The sequence below is a fragment of the Palaemon carinicauda genome, unplaced genomic scaffold (assembly GCF_036898095.1).
Source record: "Palaemon carinicauda isolate YSFRI2023 unplaced genomic scaffold, ASM3689809v2 scaffold230, whole genome shotgun sequence".
Classification (NCBI taxonomy): Eukaryota; Metazoa; Arthropoda; class Malacostraca; order Decapoda; family Palaemonidae; genus Palaemon; species Palaemon carinicauda.
In genome coordinates, this window is record NW_027169921.1 from 179629 (window position 1) to 194525 (window position 14897).

Sequence of the window (14897 nt, forward strand, 5' to 3'; positions counted from 1 at the left end):
AATGTCGACCAGCCATGCAGTACCTCTAAGAACCATTCTCTCGCGGACCAGAGCGGAGCCAACCAACGTCAGCCGTGTCCCTTGTGAGAGGAGAACTTCTGAAGTACCCTGTTGACAATCTTGAACGGCGGGAATGCATACAGGTCGAGGTGGAACCAATCCAGCAGAAAAGCATCCACGTGAACTGCTGCTGGGTCTGGAATCGGAGAACAATACAACAGGAGTCTCTAGGTTATCGAGGTAGTGAACAGATCTATGGTTGGCTGACCCCACAGGGCCCAAAGTCTGTTGCAAACATTCTTGAGAAGGGTCCACTCTGTGGGGATGACCTGACCCTTCCGTCTGAGGTGAACTGCCATGACATTCATACCGCCCTGAATGAACCTCGTTACCAGTTAGCTTTCGATCTTAAGACCAGATGAGTAGGTCCCTTGCGATCTAGAACAACTTCCACGAAAGAGTCCCTCCCTGCTTGAAGATGTAAGCCAGGGCTGTGGTGTTGTCAGAGTCTACCTCCACCACTTTGTTAAGCTGGAGGGACTTGAAGTTTATCAAGGCCAGAATAACCGCCAACAACTTCTTGCAAATGATGTGAAGTGTCCTTTGCTCCTGATTCCATGTTCCCGAGCATTCCTGTCCGTCCAAAGTCGCACCCCAGCCCATGTCTGATGCGTCCGAGAGGAGACGGCGGTCGTGTTTCTGAACAGCCAAAGGTAGACTTCCTTGAGAAGAAAGCTGTTCTTACACCACGCGAGAGAAGACCTCCTCTCTTCGGAAACAGGAACTAAGACCGTCTCTAGCGTCATGTCCTTTATCCAGTGAGCAGCTAGATGATACTGAAGGGGGGGAAGGTGGAGTCTCCCTAACACGATGAACAGGGCCAGAGATGAAAGTGTCCCTGTTAGACTCATCCACTACCTGACTGAGCATCGGTTCCTTCTCAGCATGCTCTGGATGCATTCTAGGGCTTGGAAGATCCTTGGGGCCGACGGAAAAGTCCGAAAAGCTCGACTCTGAAGATCCATACCCAAGGAGACAATGGTCTGGGATGGAACGAGCTGAGACTCCTCAAAATTGACCAGGAGGCCCAGTTCCTTGGTCAGATCCATAGTCCATTTGAAAATCTCCAGACAGCGACGACTTGTGGGAGCTCTTAAAAGCCAGTCGTCTGACGGAGCCGGACACAAGATCATGATACTGCTGCACAGTCTGTGAACCGTCAATCATGGGCAAGCGAGGAAGTACAGTGACAACCCGAATCTGTCTAGACTGTCTGGGTCGTACAGACAACTCCTTAACGGGTTGCTGAGGTTGCCGCACTGCGTCACAACAAGTCACTTCTGTTGGTTGTTGAACGTCTTCCCCGTGACACAATGACTCCGTAAACAAAAAAATCCTCTAACAAGGACTAAGCTTGGACTGCATGTCATGCAACACAGCTCAAGGTCTATGGGAGCAGGTGTGGTAACAGACGGGATTAGCGACTGAAGTGGAACCATTAACTTCCCTGGAAGCATGTTATGCTTAAATAAAAGTCCATAAGAGGTTATGCAGCTAAAGGCTCCCTCCAAATGACAGAGTCCTCAAGGGAATATCAGAAGGAGGGAGAAAAGAACTTTCTCATCTACAGGGACCTTATCCTAGAAAAGCTAAGTTCTCTGAGTGAGGGTTCACTGGTGCAAAAGCAGCAGACTAGTAGAGCATGTTGTATGCAGAGCATGCTGAATGCAGAGCATGCTGTATGCAGAGCATGTTGTATGCAGAGCATGTTGTATGCAGAGCACGCTGAATGCAGAGCATGCTGTATGCAGAGCATGCTGTAAGCAGAGCATGTAGTAAGCAGAGCCTGCTGTAAGCAGAGCCTGCTGTAAGCAGAGCCTGCTGTAAGCAGAGCCTGCTGTAAGGAAAGCAGAGCGTGTGCATGGCGTTAAACATTTCTCAGAAATTCCATGACCAGTGCTAGAGTGCTTTATGCATGCTTGCATGGGGTTTAAAAATCAACATAATGTTTACCTTACATTCATAACTCATGATTCATATTTTTGCCATGGTTTGAAAATGGAGGTAAGGTATGCTGAACAGCAGAGTCAGAACGAGCTGGAACAACAATAGTTGTGGTTTCCTCTTCAAGACTCTGTTGAGGGAACACCTGAGGCTCAGTCTGCAAAGGCTGAATAAAAGACAAGCAGAAGGAAGGCGCATGGGTGGAGGAGGCTGACTCCTAGCATGAGTGGTTGAACCCAAGGGTTGCGCTTGCTGAGCGGTTGGCGGAAGCGGAGTAGCAAGTTCCAGTTCCTGTGGTGTGAGCGGAGCGCGATGAGGAAGAGGCTGCGCAGAACAAGGTAAATGTCTCGCAAGCTGAGGCTCCTGAGGCGCAAGGCTAAGGTGTTGTGGTGCTTGCCTTGTGGAGGGTTGAGCTCGCTGCAGCGAGAGCTGAGGAGACTGACTCATGGACGGGAGAGGTTGTTGTACCTCAACCGAGTGTTGCACCACTGGTGGAGCAGCAAGTGGAGGCGGAGGAAGAGAGGTATAATCCTCCTGATCCCATTGTAAAGGTTGCCTTAAGGAAGGCGGAGGCTGAACACCACAGGGAACAGCAAACTCAGCACGTGGCTCAACATCGTACGCCTGGCAGGTGGTAGTGCGATCAGGCGGAGCGAGCGTAGGCGGAGGGAGTGTAGGCGGAGGCGGAGGAGCAACACTCTCAGCCCGACACTCACGCATCAAGTCCGAAAGCTGTGCTTGCATGGACTGTAGTAGAGTCCACAACATCGTACGCCTGGCAGGTGGTACTGCGATCAGGCGGAGCGAGTGTAGGCGGAGGGAGTGTAGGCGGAGGCGGAGGAGCAACACTCTCAGCCCGACACTCACGCATCAAGTCCGAAAGCTGTGCTTGCATGGACTGTAGTAGAGTCCACAACATCGTACGCCTGGCAGGTGGTACTGCGATCAGGCGGAGCGAGTGTAGGCGGAGGGAGTGTAGGCGGAGGCGGAGGAGCAACACTCTCAGCCCGACACTCACGCATCAAGTCCGAAAGCTGTGCTTGCATGGACTGTAGTAGAGTCCACAACATCGTACGCCTGGCAGGTGGTACTGCGATCAGGCGGAGCGAACATAGGCGGGGGGAGTGTAGGCGGAGGCGGAGGCGCAACACTCTCAGCCCGACACTCACGCATCAAGACCGAAAGTTGTGACTGCATGGACTGCAGTAGAGTCAACTTGGGGTCGGCAGACACTAAGGTCTGCTGAGGTAAAGCCTTAACAGCAGAGATCTGCTGCGGCAGAACCTTACTCCTCTTAGGCGGAGTGTATTCAACTGATGACTGAGGAGAGTCAGAGCTAACCCAATGACTGCATCCGGGTTGTTGAACTTTAACTTCGTACGTCTGGCATAGGTCTGGACTTTACGTTTAAGAGGTCTTGAGACCTGAGACCAGCGTTACTCTGCCTTTATTTTCTCCCCTAAATCTCTTCTGCAGACGAGCAAAATAAGGGCTCAATCGTCTGCGGGTGGGAGTGACGGTCTCGGTAAGACACGCCCACAACCACCGAGGATACTTCTGTGCGCCGATCAAGGCCTGCCGAACCCTTTTGTCCTTCGACATTGCTTCTCCCCTGGGCTTGGGAGCTTGCAAGAGGTCCCGGACTGGGAGAACGACTGGCGCGCACAGAAGTACCCTCACGCACAACACTGACACACTTTGCGCTAATCACTTATCACTTTGATTTTCTGTTTGCACTTATTTCACTGAACTCGAAACTTTAAGTGGTTTGTACCTGAAACACGCAATTCTATCCTTTCTCAAAAGTTAGTAATTGCGAAAACAGAATTACAATGTAACAGAAAAATCTAATGAAAGATAATTCAGTGGCTGGAAAGAGACTAAACACTAGATCACTCTAGAAACGTTTAGTTTCTTCCCCTAAAGAGACTAGGGAGAAGAGCAAAAACGATAACGACGATACTCGTACGCCTGGCAGGCTTGAGTGAAACGTTTATCCTCTTTCTCCCTCCGTCTCTATCTCTCTCTCTCTCTCTCTCTCTTGACTTAGAACCTGAGAGAAGAGCCCAATCATATATATATCGTTAAAACATATTATTGTTAAAGGAAAAAACTGAAATATTTCCCAAAATGAAAAGTTCCTTTATTAGGATCAAAACCATTAAGTTAAGAAAGAATGAACAAAACGCTAGACACGGTTACTCTTACTGCAATGTGAAACCGTGAACATTCTTTCTCTATCGTAACGATAGAGTGCAAGTTGAACGTTCTGAACGTCAACAACTGCAGAGACAAAACAAAACGTTAGTTCAACATTGAAAAAGTACGAGACTATCAAAGAAATTCTTTCAAACTCTGTGGCGGAAATAGCATAATATGTTAACAGGTAAAACCGAAATGACGGGCTCAATGTTAAGCAAAATTAAGAAAGAGAGTCTATACTCTCTTAGAAACCAACACTTCCGTCTAAGGGAAGGGTCGGCCATTGAAAGGTGAACGAGAGTTCATACTCTCTTCGTCACCATAATAAATCAAATTAATTCCAAAAGCTAACTAAGCTAATATAGAAGTTTCCAGTAAAGCGACAGCCGAAATCAAAGAGAAATACTTCACCAAAGTCGTGAAAATACTCCAAGAACATAAGCGTATCCCAGAACGTCTTGCCGGAAGCACGACAGAGGAATAATTGAGGAGGTGTCAACAAGAAGTACTTGAGTACCTGGCCACAGGTGGCGCTGGTAAGTACACCCCCTTCTAGTATTGTGATAGCTGGCGTATCCCTCCATAGAATTCTGTCGGGCAACGGAGTTGACAGCTACATGATTATCGGGTAAGTTTAATATTGAAAATTCATTTTTTAGATGGATTAAACAATTATATTGCTCTATACATTGCATTTCTTTAATATTAAATTCAATACTCAATTCAACCAACGTTGTGTTCATCACAAATAAAAAATCTGATCTATAACCAATTTTTTTTAGCGAGACAGATTTGCACCCACTCGCAGCGGTGCTATTTTAGCTCGGAAATGTTTCCTGATTGCTGATTGGTTGGACAAGATAATTCTAACCAATCAGTGCTCAGGAAACTTTTCCAAGCTAAAAGGGCACCGCTGCGAGTTGGTGCAATTGCACCTCATTAAAACAAATTGACTTTAGGTTACCCACTTCCTCATTTCCTTTCTAATACTGTCTTCCCTCTTTAAATCAACTATACCAGATGACCTGGGTACGCCGGGGAGAGGCAAAAATTGGATGCTGGGAGCAATGCACCATATTATTAATAGCTAAGCTACAACCCTAGTTGGAAAAACAGGATGCTATAAGCCCAAGGGCTCCAACTCGAAAATAGCCCAGTGAGGAAAAAAATTAATGAAAAATGAATAGTGCACCTGAGTGCACCTTCAAGAAAGAAAACTCTAACCCAAGACAGTGGAAGACCATGATAAAGAGGCTATGGCCCCACCAAGGACTAGAGAACAATGATTTAATATTGGAGTGTTTTCTATAAGAGCTGCTTCCCATAGGTAAAGTCTCTTCTACCCTTGCGGCAATGGTTTAATATTGGCGTGTCCTTCTCCTACAAGAGCGGCTTACCACAGCTAAAGTCTTCTACTCTTTCTACCTGGTTGAAAGTAGTCGTAAATAAATGTCTGGTAGTTTAAAAAGTTCAACCAAACTATTGAATCCAATCTATGGCTTGTACAGGACTAATTTTGGGGTTTGTTCTTGAGTAGAGAAAATAACTAAATCTAATGTTATACCGATTCCAATATATTAGTTCGTACGAGGCTGGTTTGGATGTTTGTTTTTACATGAAGAGAAAATAAAGGAATCATAAGTTATAATTGGTAGGTAGTAGGTTGGCCAGGGTGGCACCAGTCGCCCGTTGAGATACTACTGCTAGTGTGTTATGGGGTCCATTGACTGGCCAGACAGTACTGCATTGGATCCTTCTCTCTGGTAACGGTTCTTTCCCTTTGCCTACACATACACCGAATAGTCTGGCCTATTGTTTACAGATTCGCCTGTCCTCATTCACTTGACAACACTGAGATTACCAAACAATTCTTCTTCACCAAAGGGGTTAACTACTGCAATGTAATTGTCCAGTGGCTTTAGCTATGGTAAGCAGCTCTTCTAGGAGAAGGACACTCCAAAATCAAACCATTGTTCTCTAGTATTGGGTAGTGCCATAGCCTCTGTACCATGGTCTTCCACTGTCTTGGGTTAGAGTTCTCTTGCTTGAGGGTACACTCGGGCACACTTTTCTATCTCGTTTCTCTTCCTCTTGTTTTGTTAAAGTTTTTATAGTATATAAAGCAAGTATTTATTTTAATGTTAGTGTTCTTTGGATATTTTATTTTTCCTGGTTTTCTTTCCTCACTGGGCTTTTTTCACTGTTGGAGCTCATAGCATTCTGCTTTTCCAACTAGGGTTGTAGCATAGCAAGTAATAATATAATAAAAAAAGATCTAAGTGATTTAAGATCAATACATGACACCACTTTTTCATACATCCACATAAAATATGTTCAATTGTTAATGTTTGACGCAACAGGAGCATTAGTTAAATGGCCATATTCAAGCCCCAAGTATAGGAAGACTTAATTCCTTCGGAGGTATCAGGTTATAAATATCTTGATTTAAATTAAGTCTGTAATTCATTGGAAATATTTTCGATAACAAATAAACCTTTCCTACTGTTGATCATTTGCACTTTACCCTATGGTATGAAACTCATGCAAAAGCACGGCATTAGCTTTTAGAGAATTTGGGCCATACGGCTGGCCATTCTGGCCTAAGGTCACTCAACAGCCAGGCAAATATGAGGGGGAACACTGCAGTTGCTTTAGGAAGCGTCAAGAAAGTAGCAAACTGACAATTTTGAACTACTTATCTCAATGACTAACTAGAGGGACACTCAATAAGAACGCCGACCTCCCCCTTGGCAGCTTATTTCGCAACCTTGACATTAACATGTATTAATTGGCGTGGAGTTTCATACACTTATAAACCAAGTTTGAAGTCTCTGTGATAACGATGTCCAAAGTTATGGTTGATTACATGAATTGGACATTTTACTCGACAGTGACCCTGACCATCCAAAACCGAATCATTTCCAGTTTTTTACATAACAATCCCTGCAGGTTTCATTATTCTTCGATTAATATTGTGGCCAGGAAGCTGTTCACGAACAAACAAACAAACATACAGGGGCAGAAGCATAACCGCCTTTCAACTTCACTGGTAGAGATAAATATCACAAGAATCATAAAATTTGGGTAAACATTTGTGTCTTTCCCTAATCATTTAACTATGCTGTGTAATACAGAATTGCACTTCTCACAAGAACTCAGCCTTGATATAGTAGGACTCAATCCAGGCTTGATAGCCATAACATTTTCTGGAACATTTCCCATATTCACCAGTAACAACATTTGACAACAAAAATCTACAAACACCCCCCCCCCCCAAAAAGGGTACATGATGGCTTTCAAAACATGTAGTACTTAGCATACATAACTTTATAGCCAACAGAATTTCACAAAGGCTCCACTATTGTAGCCTACAGTGTGTGACTGTAACAGCACCATGACAAGTTATAAGGTACAAATCATTCAACCAGACTAATTTTGGCTAATCCACAGTTGCATATAGTAATTACCAATGGAAACTACAAGAAAATTATTCAATGAAAGTGATAAGTTCCTCAAGAGCTACATCAATAACTTACCTCCAGGCTAGTACTTCGGTAACTTGGTGGCCTAGCATTCACATGGCGGCAGATTGATACCAGGCAGGGACCAAGAGTTTAATCCATTTACTTGGGCTGGGCACCACAGTGCGTTGGGCTTGCCCTAACATTCAGGTGTGCATCTCTCCGGATGATACAGGAACTGACACCAGATACCTTACCTTATAAAGAAGCAACTGATGGTTAAAATGATGAAAAACAGACTAAGACTATGACTAAATAAATTTGTTACACAAGGTTAACTTTTTACCATGTAAGACACTTTGAAAATGTAGGCATTAAATGGTTCAATAAAACATGTAGTGAACCTAATGGTTTCATCTTGATTCTTGCTATGTCAAACAAGCAGTTATGTCACTTTGAAATAAATATAAAATTAGCATGACACCCTTATCAAACCTACTTCTGAAATAACTCACAAAGACGATGAAGGGTACAGATTAAGGAACTGTTATTAGATACCATGGAAAGTTATCCTTACATATTAAAATTTGTCAAGTTGATTTTTTAAAATTTTATATAGTTACAATACTTAAAAGTACACTAAAACCCGTAATTTTAATTGGAAATTCTACGAAAAATTTACTATTCTCAGCCATATTTCAGTAAAATACAGTTGACCAGAATTGCTACCTTACTTTTTTATTATCTTTTACGGATTGGTGACTGTAATATTGTCCTTCAGGTCAATATATCTGTTTTTAAAACAGTAAATGCCTGGCAACATTTATTCCAGGATTTTTTTACCATTTTTTCTTTTTATGGCATATTTTTAACATAAAGACAATACTTTCAAAATTTCAAGGGCCATCAGTTTAGCCTGTGGACTGTTCACAGACAATTAAACTTAGTATGTAGCCCACAGTACTCAAGTACTTTTATTGACCCCTTAAATCATTGTTCATGCTTAACAATATCCTCCTATCATATTTTTCCTGGAAACCCGATTTCACTTGAAAAAATTAATTCACCTACTTAAACTTACCCTTTTCCTTTGGACGAAACCTGACGTCTAATCTGTATAACAGGAAAACCTTTGTTTCTATTCTATTCAACCTTTACACTTACTCAAATTTGTTAATCGTAGCCAGCGACGATGTTATCTAATTACTTATATTGAAATATATATCAGCATCTGTGAAACTATTCAACCTAAGGTTTTGTCAAGATAACAGGCGCCTCCAAGGATGTGAAATTTCTTACCCGTTTTAACCCCAGGCTATTTGGAAATTTCCAACCCTTAACTCCCAGGGGGTTATTTTTTTCCCAGTACATTTTGCAGTATATATCTTTTTTTAAATTGCTCTAATAGCCTTAATTTTTTGTCATAGAGAGGTCAGGTTGGTCTCATTCTATTGGAAAATGCCTGAATTTTCTCAAAATTATCAAAAATATGAAAAAAAAATATATATAGTATTTTTTTTGCAAGGACGTACCGGTACGTCCATGGGGGTAAAGGGATGAGTTTTGTGAAACGTACCAGTACATCCTTTGGGGGTAAAAGGGTTAACCTACTGTATTTACACGTTTTAAAGAGGAATACAGTACTTGACTTGAGTTAAATCACGGTAAGACCACAGCGTAACGCCTATTTTGCGAGGTACCCAAATTGAGGTTCCGAACACACTTTCATTTAGATAAATTTATTTTAAAGCTTCGTAAAAAATTTGCTATCTTAAATATAAAAAAATTACAGCTGTATTTGTTCGCTTTTTACACAAACGTCAACAGGAGTCTGTACAGCACAATATAATTATTTATGAAAAGGATCCAATACGATTTTTTTTTCAAGGGGTATGTGAGCCCATAAGTCTATCAATAAGAAAACTCTGCCACAAGGCCAAGGGCTCCAACAGGGAAAAATAGTCCAATGAGGAAAGGATTACAGAAAATAAACTATACAAATAGTTATGATCAATTAAAATATATTGAGAAAAGTAACTAACAGATCTTTTTGTAAAAAAAAAAAAAAAAAAAAAAAAAAAAAAAAAACTTCTTAGCATTAGGGGGTTGGGTAAATTTGTATTGTATTACAGGGTGTGATTTCGAACAGAAAACATAAGTTTTCCTGTGGTAAATAACGTGATTTAACCGAATTTGACCTTCATTTCAACCGCAAACAAACAGATCAACCAATTCAACTAACTTTAAGTTGCCGAACTGGTTGCTGTTATTACGGATGAAATCAAGGTGAAAGCCGGTTAAATCACGTTATTTTCTACAGGAAAACATATATGTTCTGTTGAAATGGTTAAATATAATCACTGTTGTCATTTATGTTGTGTTAAAATTTTTAAATATAAGCACTTGTCAAATTCGGTGTCACCACGTATGTACTGCGAACGATAACATTAGCAATGTTACCAATGATACCCAACGTTACGGTGATAGACAGCGTTACCAACGTTGCGGTGCCATTACTAACGTTGCGGTGCCATTACTAACGTTAGCAATGATACGGTATTATCATCATGTATATTTTAAAGAATTTCTCCATATACCCTTTACACAATATATAAAAAAGTACAAAAAGGGCACAGAACCTAACAAACCCACCTAACCTACCCTAGGGGTTCCCAGGTCACAAACCCAATGTAATGACCTATATATCACTTCACTCACGTTACGGTAACGTTAGTACTGTTACGATAACAATATATATAATGGTTCTTGTTTCACCATTGGCTCGCATGAAAATAAAACATCACCCTCGTATGCATTGGCAATTGGTAATGCTGAGCTTTGCACTCTAACAAAATATAATAAAACTAACACATTAAAGTTAAAAGAAATTAATGACTTACTATTATGACCGTGACGACGTAACTTAGGGGTCACAGGGGTATTGTGACCGAGACTGTGGTGTCTTAACTGTTTTGCCTTAGATTAGAACTGCACTTGGAACACTGTAAAAGTTGGTATATTACATTACGTGAATTAAGAAAATTATCAACATTGGAATACACCAAAATAGTTTCAAGTATGTATTACTGAAGACGTTACAATTTTCTAATACTTAGATCGTAAAATACGCAAAAGACGACACTTGAACTAACAACGACGTGACTTGGGCAAAGGTTTCCACGGAAAAGGGCTTGTTGGAAGGTGGGGGTTGGGAAATTTTAACCCCCCCGTGTAAACTTCACATACATATGGGTTCGTGATTGGTTAACGGAAAAGCAACGGAGTCTACAGAGTAAACATGAATGAACAGAATGGGAAACTTGTCCACCAAGTATTTATGTGAAATATGGGAGTGACAAGGTAATAAAATGTATAAAAGTAATGTATGAAGATAAAATGGAATGTATGATAAATAATATTTGATGGGTATATAAAAAAAAAAAAAAAAAGAGGTGATTTTATAAGGTATTGGATAATAAAACAAATAATACTGGGGTCAAACGTAATATGTATACGAGGGTATTACATAACTAATCGAGTAATAGACTTGAACAGAGCTGGTAGAGAGACGAACAGTTACATTTCACGATTAGAGAAGAAGAAATCCTATTGGTGGGGGAAAAGTCTCTGCGCAGGGAGGCGGGGTTTTTGCGCAGAAAGTCGAAACCTGCTATGTCCAAATGTACATACAAGAGCGTCTACAACGGGCAAGTAGAATGAGAAAAATTAAATGAAAAACACTGCTAATGTTAGCATGATACGTTAACATTTGATCTATATTACACGTTGGCAGCACTGGTTACTGTATTTTTTTGTGAGACATAGTCTTTGCAACGGCGCCTCCAAAGTTTATCCAGTTATAATGTTTTGTATTTTCCTCTGTATATTATACATTCAAGAAGGTAATGTATAGAGAAGAAAAGGCCTGTTTTACGATTATATATAGTTTCCCCACCCAAAACCCCGAGTTCCCACTGGGGGTCACCCATTATTGTAGGATATAGATATATAGATACTACCTCTAGAGAGTTAGGGGGTCCTTTGACTGGCCAGACAGTACCATATTGGATCTTTCTCTCTGGTTACGGTTCTTTCCCTTTGCCTACAGACACCGAATAGTCTGGCCTATTCTTTACAGATTCTCCTCTGTCCACATACACCTGACAACACTGAGATTACTAAACAATTCTGCTTCACCCTAGGGGTTAACTACGGCAATGTAATTGTTCAGTGGCTACTTTCCTCTTGGTAAGGGTAGAAGAGACTCTTTAGCTATGGTAAACAGCTCTTCTAGGAGGACACTCCAAAATCAAACCATTGTTCTCTAGTCTTGGGTAGTGCTATAGGCTCTGTACCATGGCCTTCCACTGTCTTGGGTTAAAGTTCTCTTGCTTGAGGTTACACTCAGGCACACTGTTCTATCTAGTTTCTCTTTCTCTTGTTTTGTTGAAGTTTTTATTGTTTATATAGGAAATATTCATTTTAGTGTTGTTACTATTCTTAAAATATTTTATTTTTCCTTGTTTCCTTTCCTCACTGAGCTATTTTCCCTGTTGAGGCCCAAGGGCTTATAGCATCCTGCTTTTCCAACTAGGGTTGTAGCTTAGCATTTAATAATAATAATGATAATAATAATAATAATAATAATAATAATATATATGTTTCTGAAACTATTCATTTGCGACGGGAAAGTGTGTTTTTCGAAAAGCGTAATTTTTTCTATAAGAAAAAGTAATTTTTTTCCTAGGTTACATTGCCCTGTAATACACAACAATACCAAAATTAATTCACCTACTTAACTTTACCCTTTTCCTTTGGACGAAACCTGACAACGTCTAATCTCTATAACAGGAAACCCTTGGTTTCTATTCTATCCAACCTTTACACTTACTCAGATTTGTTAGTCGTAGCCAGCGACGATGTTATCTAATGACTTATATTGAAATACATATCGGCATCTGTGAAAGTAATCAACCTAAGGTTTTGTCAAGATAACAGGTGTCTCCGAGGATGTGAAATTTCTTAACCTAGTGTACCTATACATTTTAAAGAGGAATACTTAGCCTCAGTTAAATCACCGTAAGACCACAACGTAACGCCTATTTAGCGAGGTACCCAAATTGAGGTTCCGAACATACTTTCATTTAGATAAATTTATTTTAAAGCTTCATAAAAATTTTGCTATCTTAAATATAAAAAAATTCACAGCGGTATTTGTTCGCTTTTTACACAAAATTCCACAAGAGTCTGTACAGCCCAAATAGAATAATTTATGAAAAAAAGATTCAATAAGACTTTCTTTTAGAGGGGGATGTGGGTAAAAGCCCATGATAAGTGAACACTATATTAATAGGAAAACCCAGCCATAAGCCCAAGGACTCCAACAGGGAAAAATAGCGCAGTGAGGAAATGATCTATGGAAATAAACTATAAAAAATAGGAACAATTAAAATATAGAGAAAACTAACATTAAAACAGATTATTTTATAATAAAAACTATTCTTAACAAAAGGGGGGTGAAAATAAGGGAGTTATGGGGCATGACAGTCATCATACATACACCCTGAATGCTTTAAATAGTGGACCTCATTACCTGCCCAATGGTACAACGAAGTAACACTGCCCGGAACAAATGAGCATTAAAATGTTATGTAAGCGAAGCAGACCATTCTGAATTGGTACATAGAAAACGGTCCTCAATAGAGCTACCTAGGACGCAGTGACTCGGTAGGGGTTGGTTCACCTTATTATCATCACTAGCCACGATACAACCCTAGTTGGAAAAGCAAGATGCTATGAACCCAAGGGCTCAATTAAGGAAAAATAGCCCAGTGAGGAAAGAAAATAAGGAAATAAATATGAGAACAAATTAACAAAAAATCATTCTAAAAGCAGTAACAACGTCAAAACAAATATTACTTGCCAAGCCACAACCCCAGTTGGAAAAGCAGGACGCTACAAGCCCAGGAGGAGCCCAACAGGGAAAACAGCCCAGCGAGGAAAGGAAACTAGGAAAAATAAAATATTTTAAGAGTAACACGAAACATAATTTAGTGTTAAGTTTTCTTGTTGTTTCGTTAAATTCAGCCCCTATCTTCACCTATTCTATTTTTCATTTTCGCTGTCAACACATTCCCACCAAGGGACCGAAGTTGGACCCCATTACTACTAGGATACGTAGGGTGGGAGATATCAGAACACAAGTTAAAACTACAAAATAATTTTCATTAAAAAAATATGGTTAATATGTCCACATAGGTTGCATAATATAAATAACAGGTTAAATTCGGAGTGGCCCTTTGTTTATACCTCACCTTGGCACAAAATCCAAAGCAATTTTCGTAAAATAAGAAAATTTTACAATGGCAATACAATTTTGTGGCTTCATTGCTAAGTCTTGACATGGTCACATGGCCACACTTTGGTAATAATCACTGCATAAAAAGGCATTTAGCATAAGGGATGTTGTGTATATGATATAATGATAAATATGAAATAACTTACATTTAATTTATCTTAGAAGGTTAGTACGGAGGACCAGAAGAGTGGCCTTCCCAAAACCAAAACAAAGTCGCCATCTTGGAATTGGAACTCACTTGGTGCATCACTGCAGTGTTGCCAGATAGGTTAGTCTAAAAATCCCCGAAAACTCATGATAAAAAAATCTCCAATTTCCACAAATATATTTTCTTCCTATCCTGTAGGCTTTAATAATACAGAAATTAATCCTATACTTCATATAATTGCAAGAAAACTAATTGCAACAATATAAAGGTTTACTCATCTTTGTTTCTTCTTCGTAGAAATTGGTACAGAATATCTCCACCAGACATCAAAAATCCCCAAATCTAGGGATAAATTCCCATGTCTGGCAACACTGATTTAGTGACTTCGAGAATTTCGAGAAAAAATATTATATATTTTCGTATCTACGATTTGCTCGTGTGAATTATAAAATAAAACTCTCTAAAATAAAACTAAATTTTTTATACACCATGGACAGTACAGTAAAAGTGGAATTATATTTTATAACTTAATTATGAACAGTAACAAGAAAGTTGACTGACAAGCGTTTCCTTATTCTGTTTAAGGACTGCTTTTCTAGTCCTATAAATGGATTACATTATCTTATAATTAATTACAATTAATAAATAATGAATATTCAACACTAGAAAGTGATATGTTTAACCTAAAACATTAAACAAATCTAGATTTGTGCTGCAGACGATT

The 14897-nt window shown here is 40.0% G+C and overlaps 1 long non-coding RNA gene across 2 annotated transcripts in view; it reads right to left on the reverse strand.

Moving 5' to 3' along the window:
- The window catches only part of LOC137636110 (uncharacterized), a 53432-nt gene extending 39175 nt beyond the window's left edge, over positions 1 to 14257 (reverse strand). For both annotated transcript variants that reach the window (XR_011042940.1, XR_011042939.1), the window contains exons 1-2: positions 14172 to 14257; positions 7743 to 7924 (exon numbers count right to left, since the gene is read on the reverse strand). This is a non-coding gene — a long non-coding RNA (uncharacterized lncRNA). The remainder of the gene's footprint in view (positions 1 to 7742; positions 7925 to 14171) is intronic.
- Between the last annotated feature and the right edge of the window lie 640 nt (positions 14258 to 14897).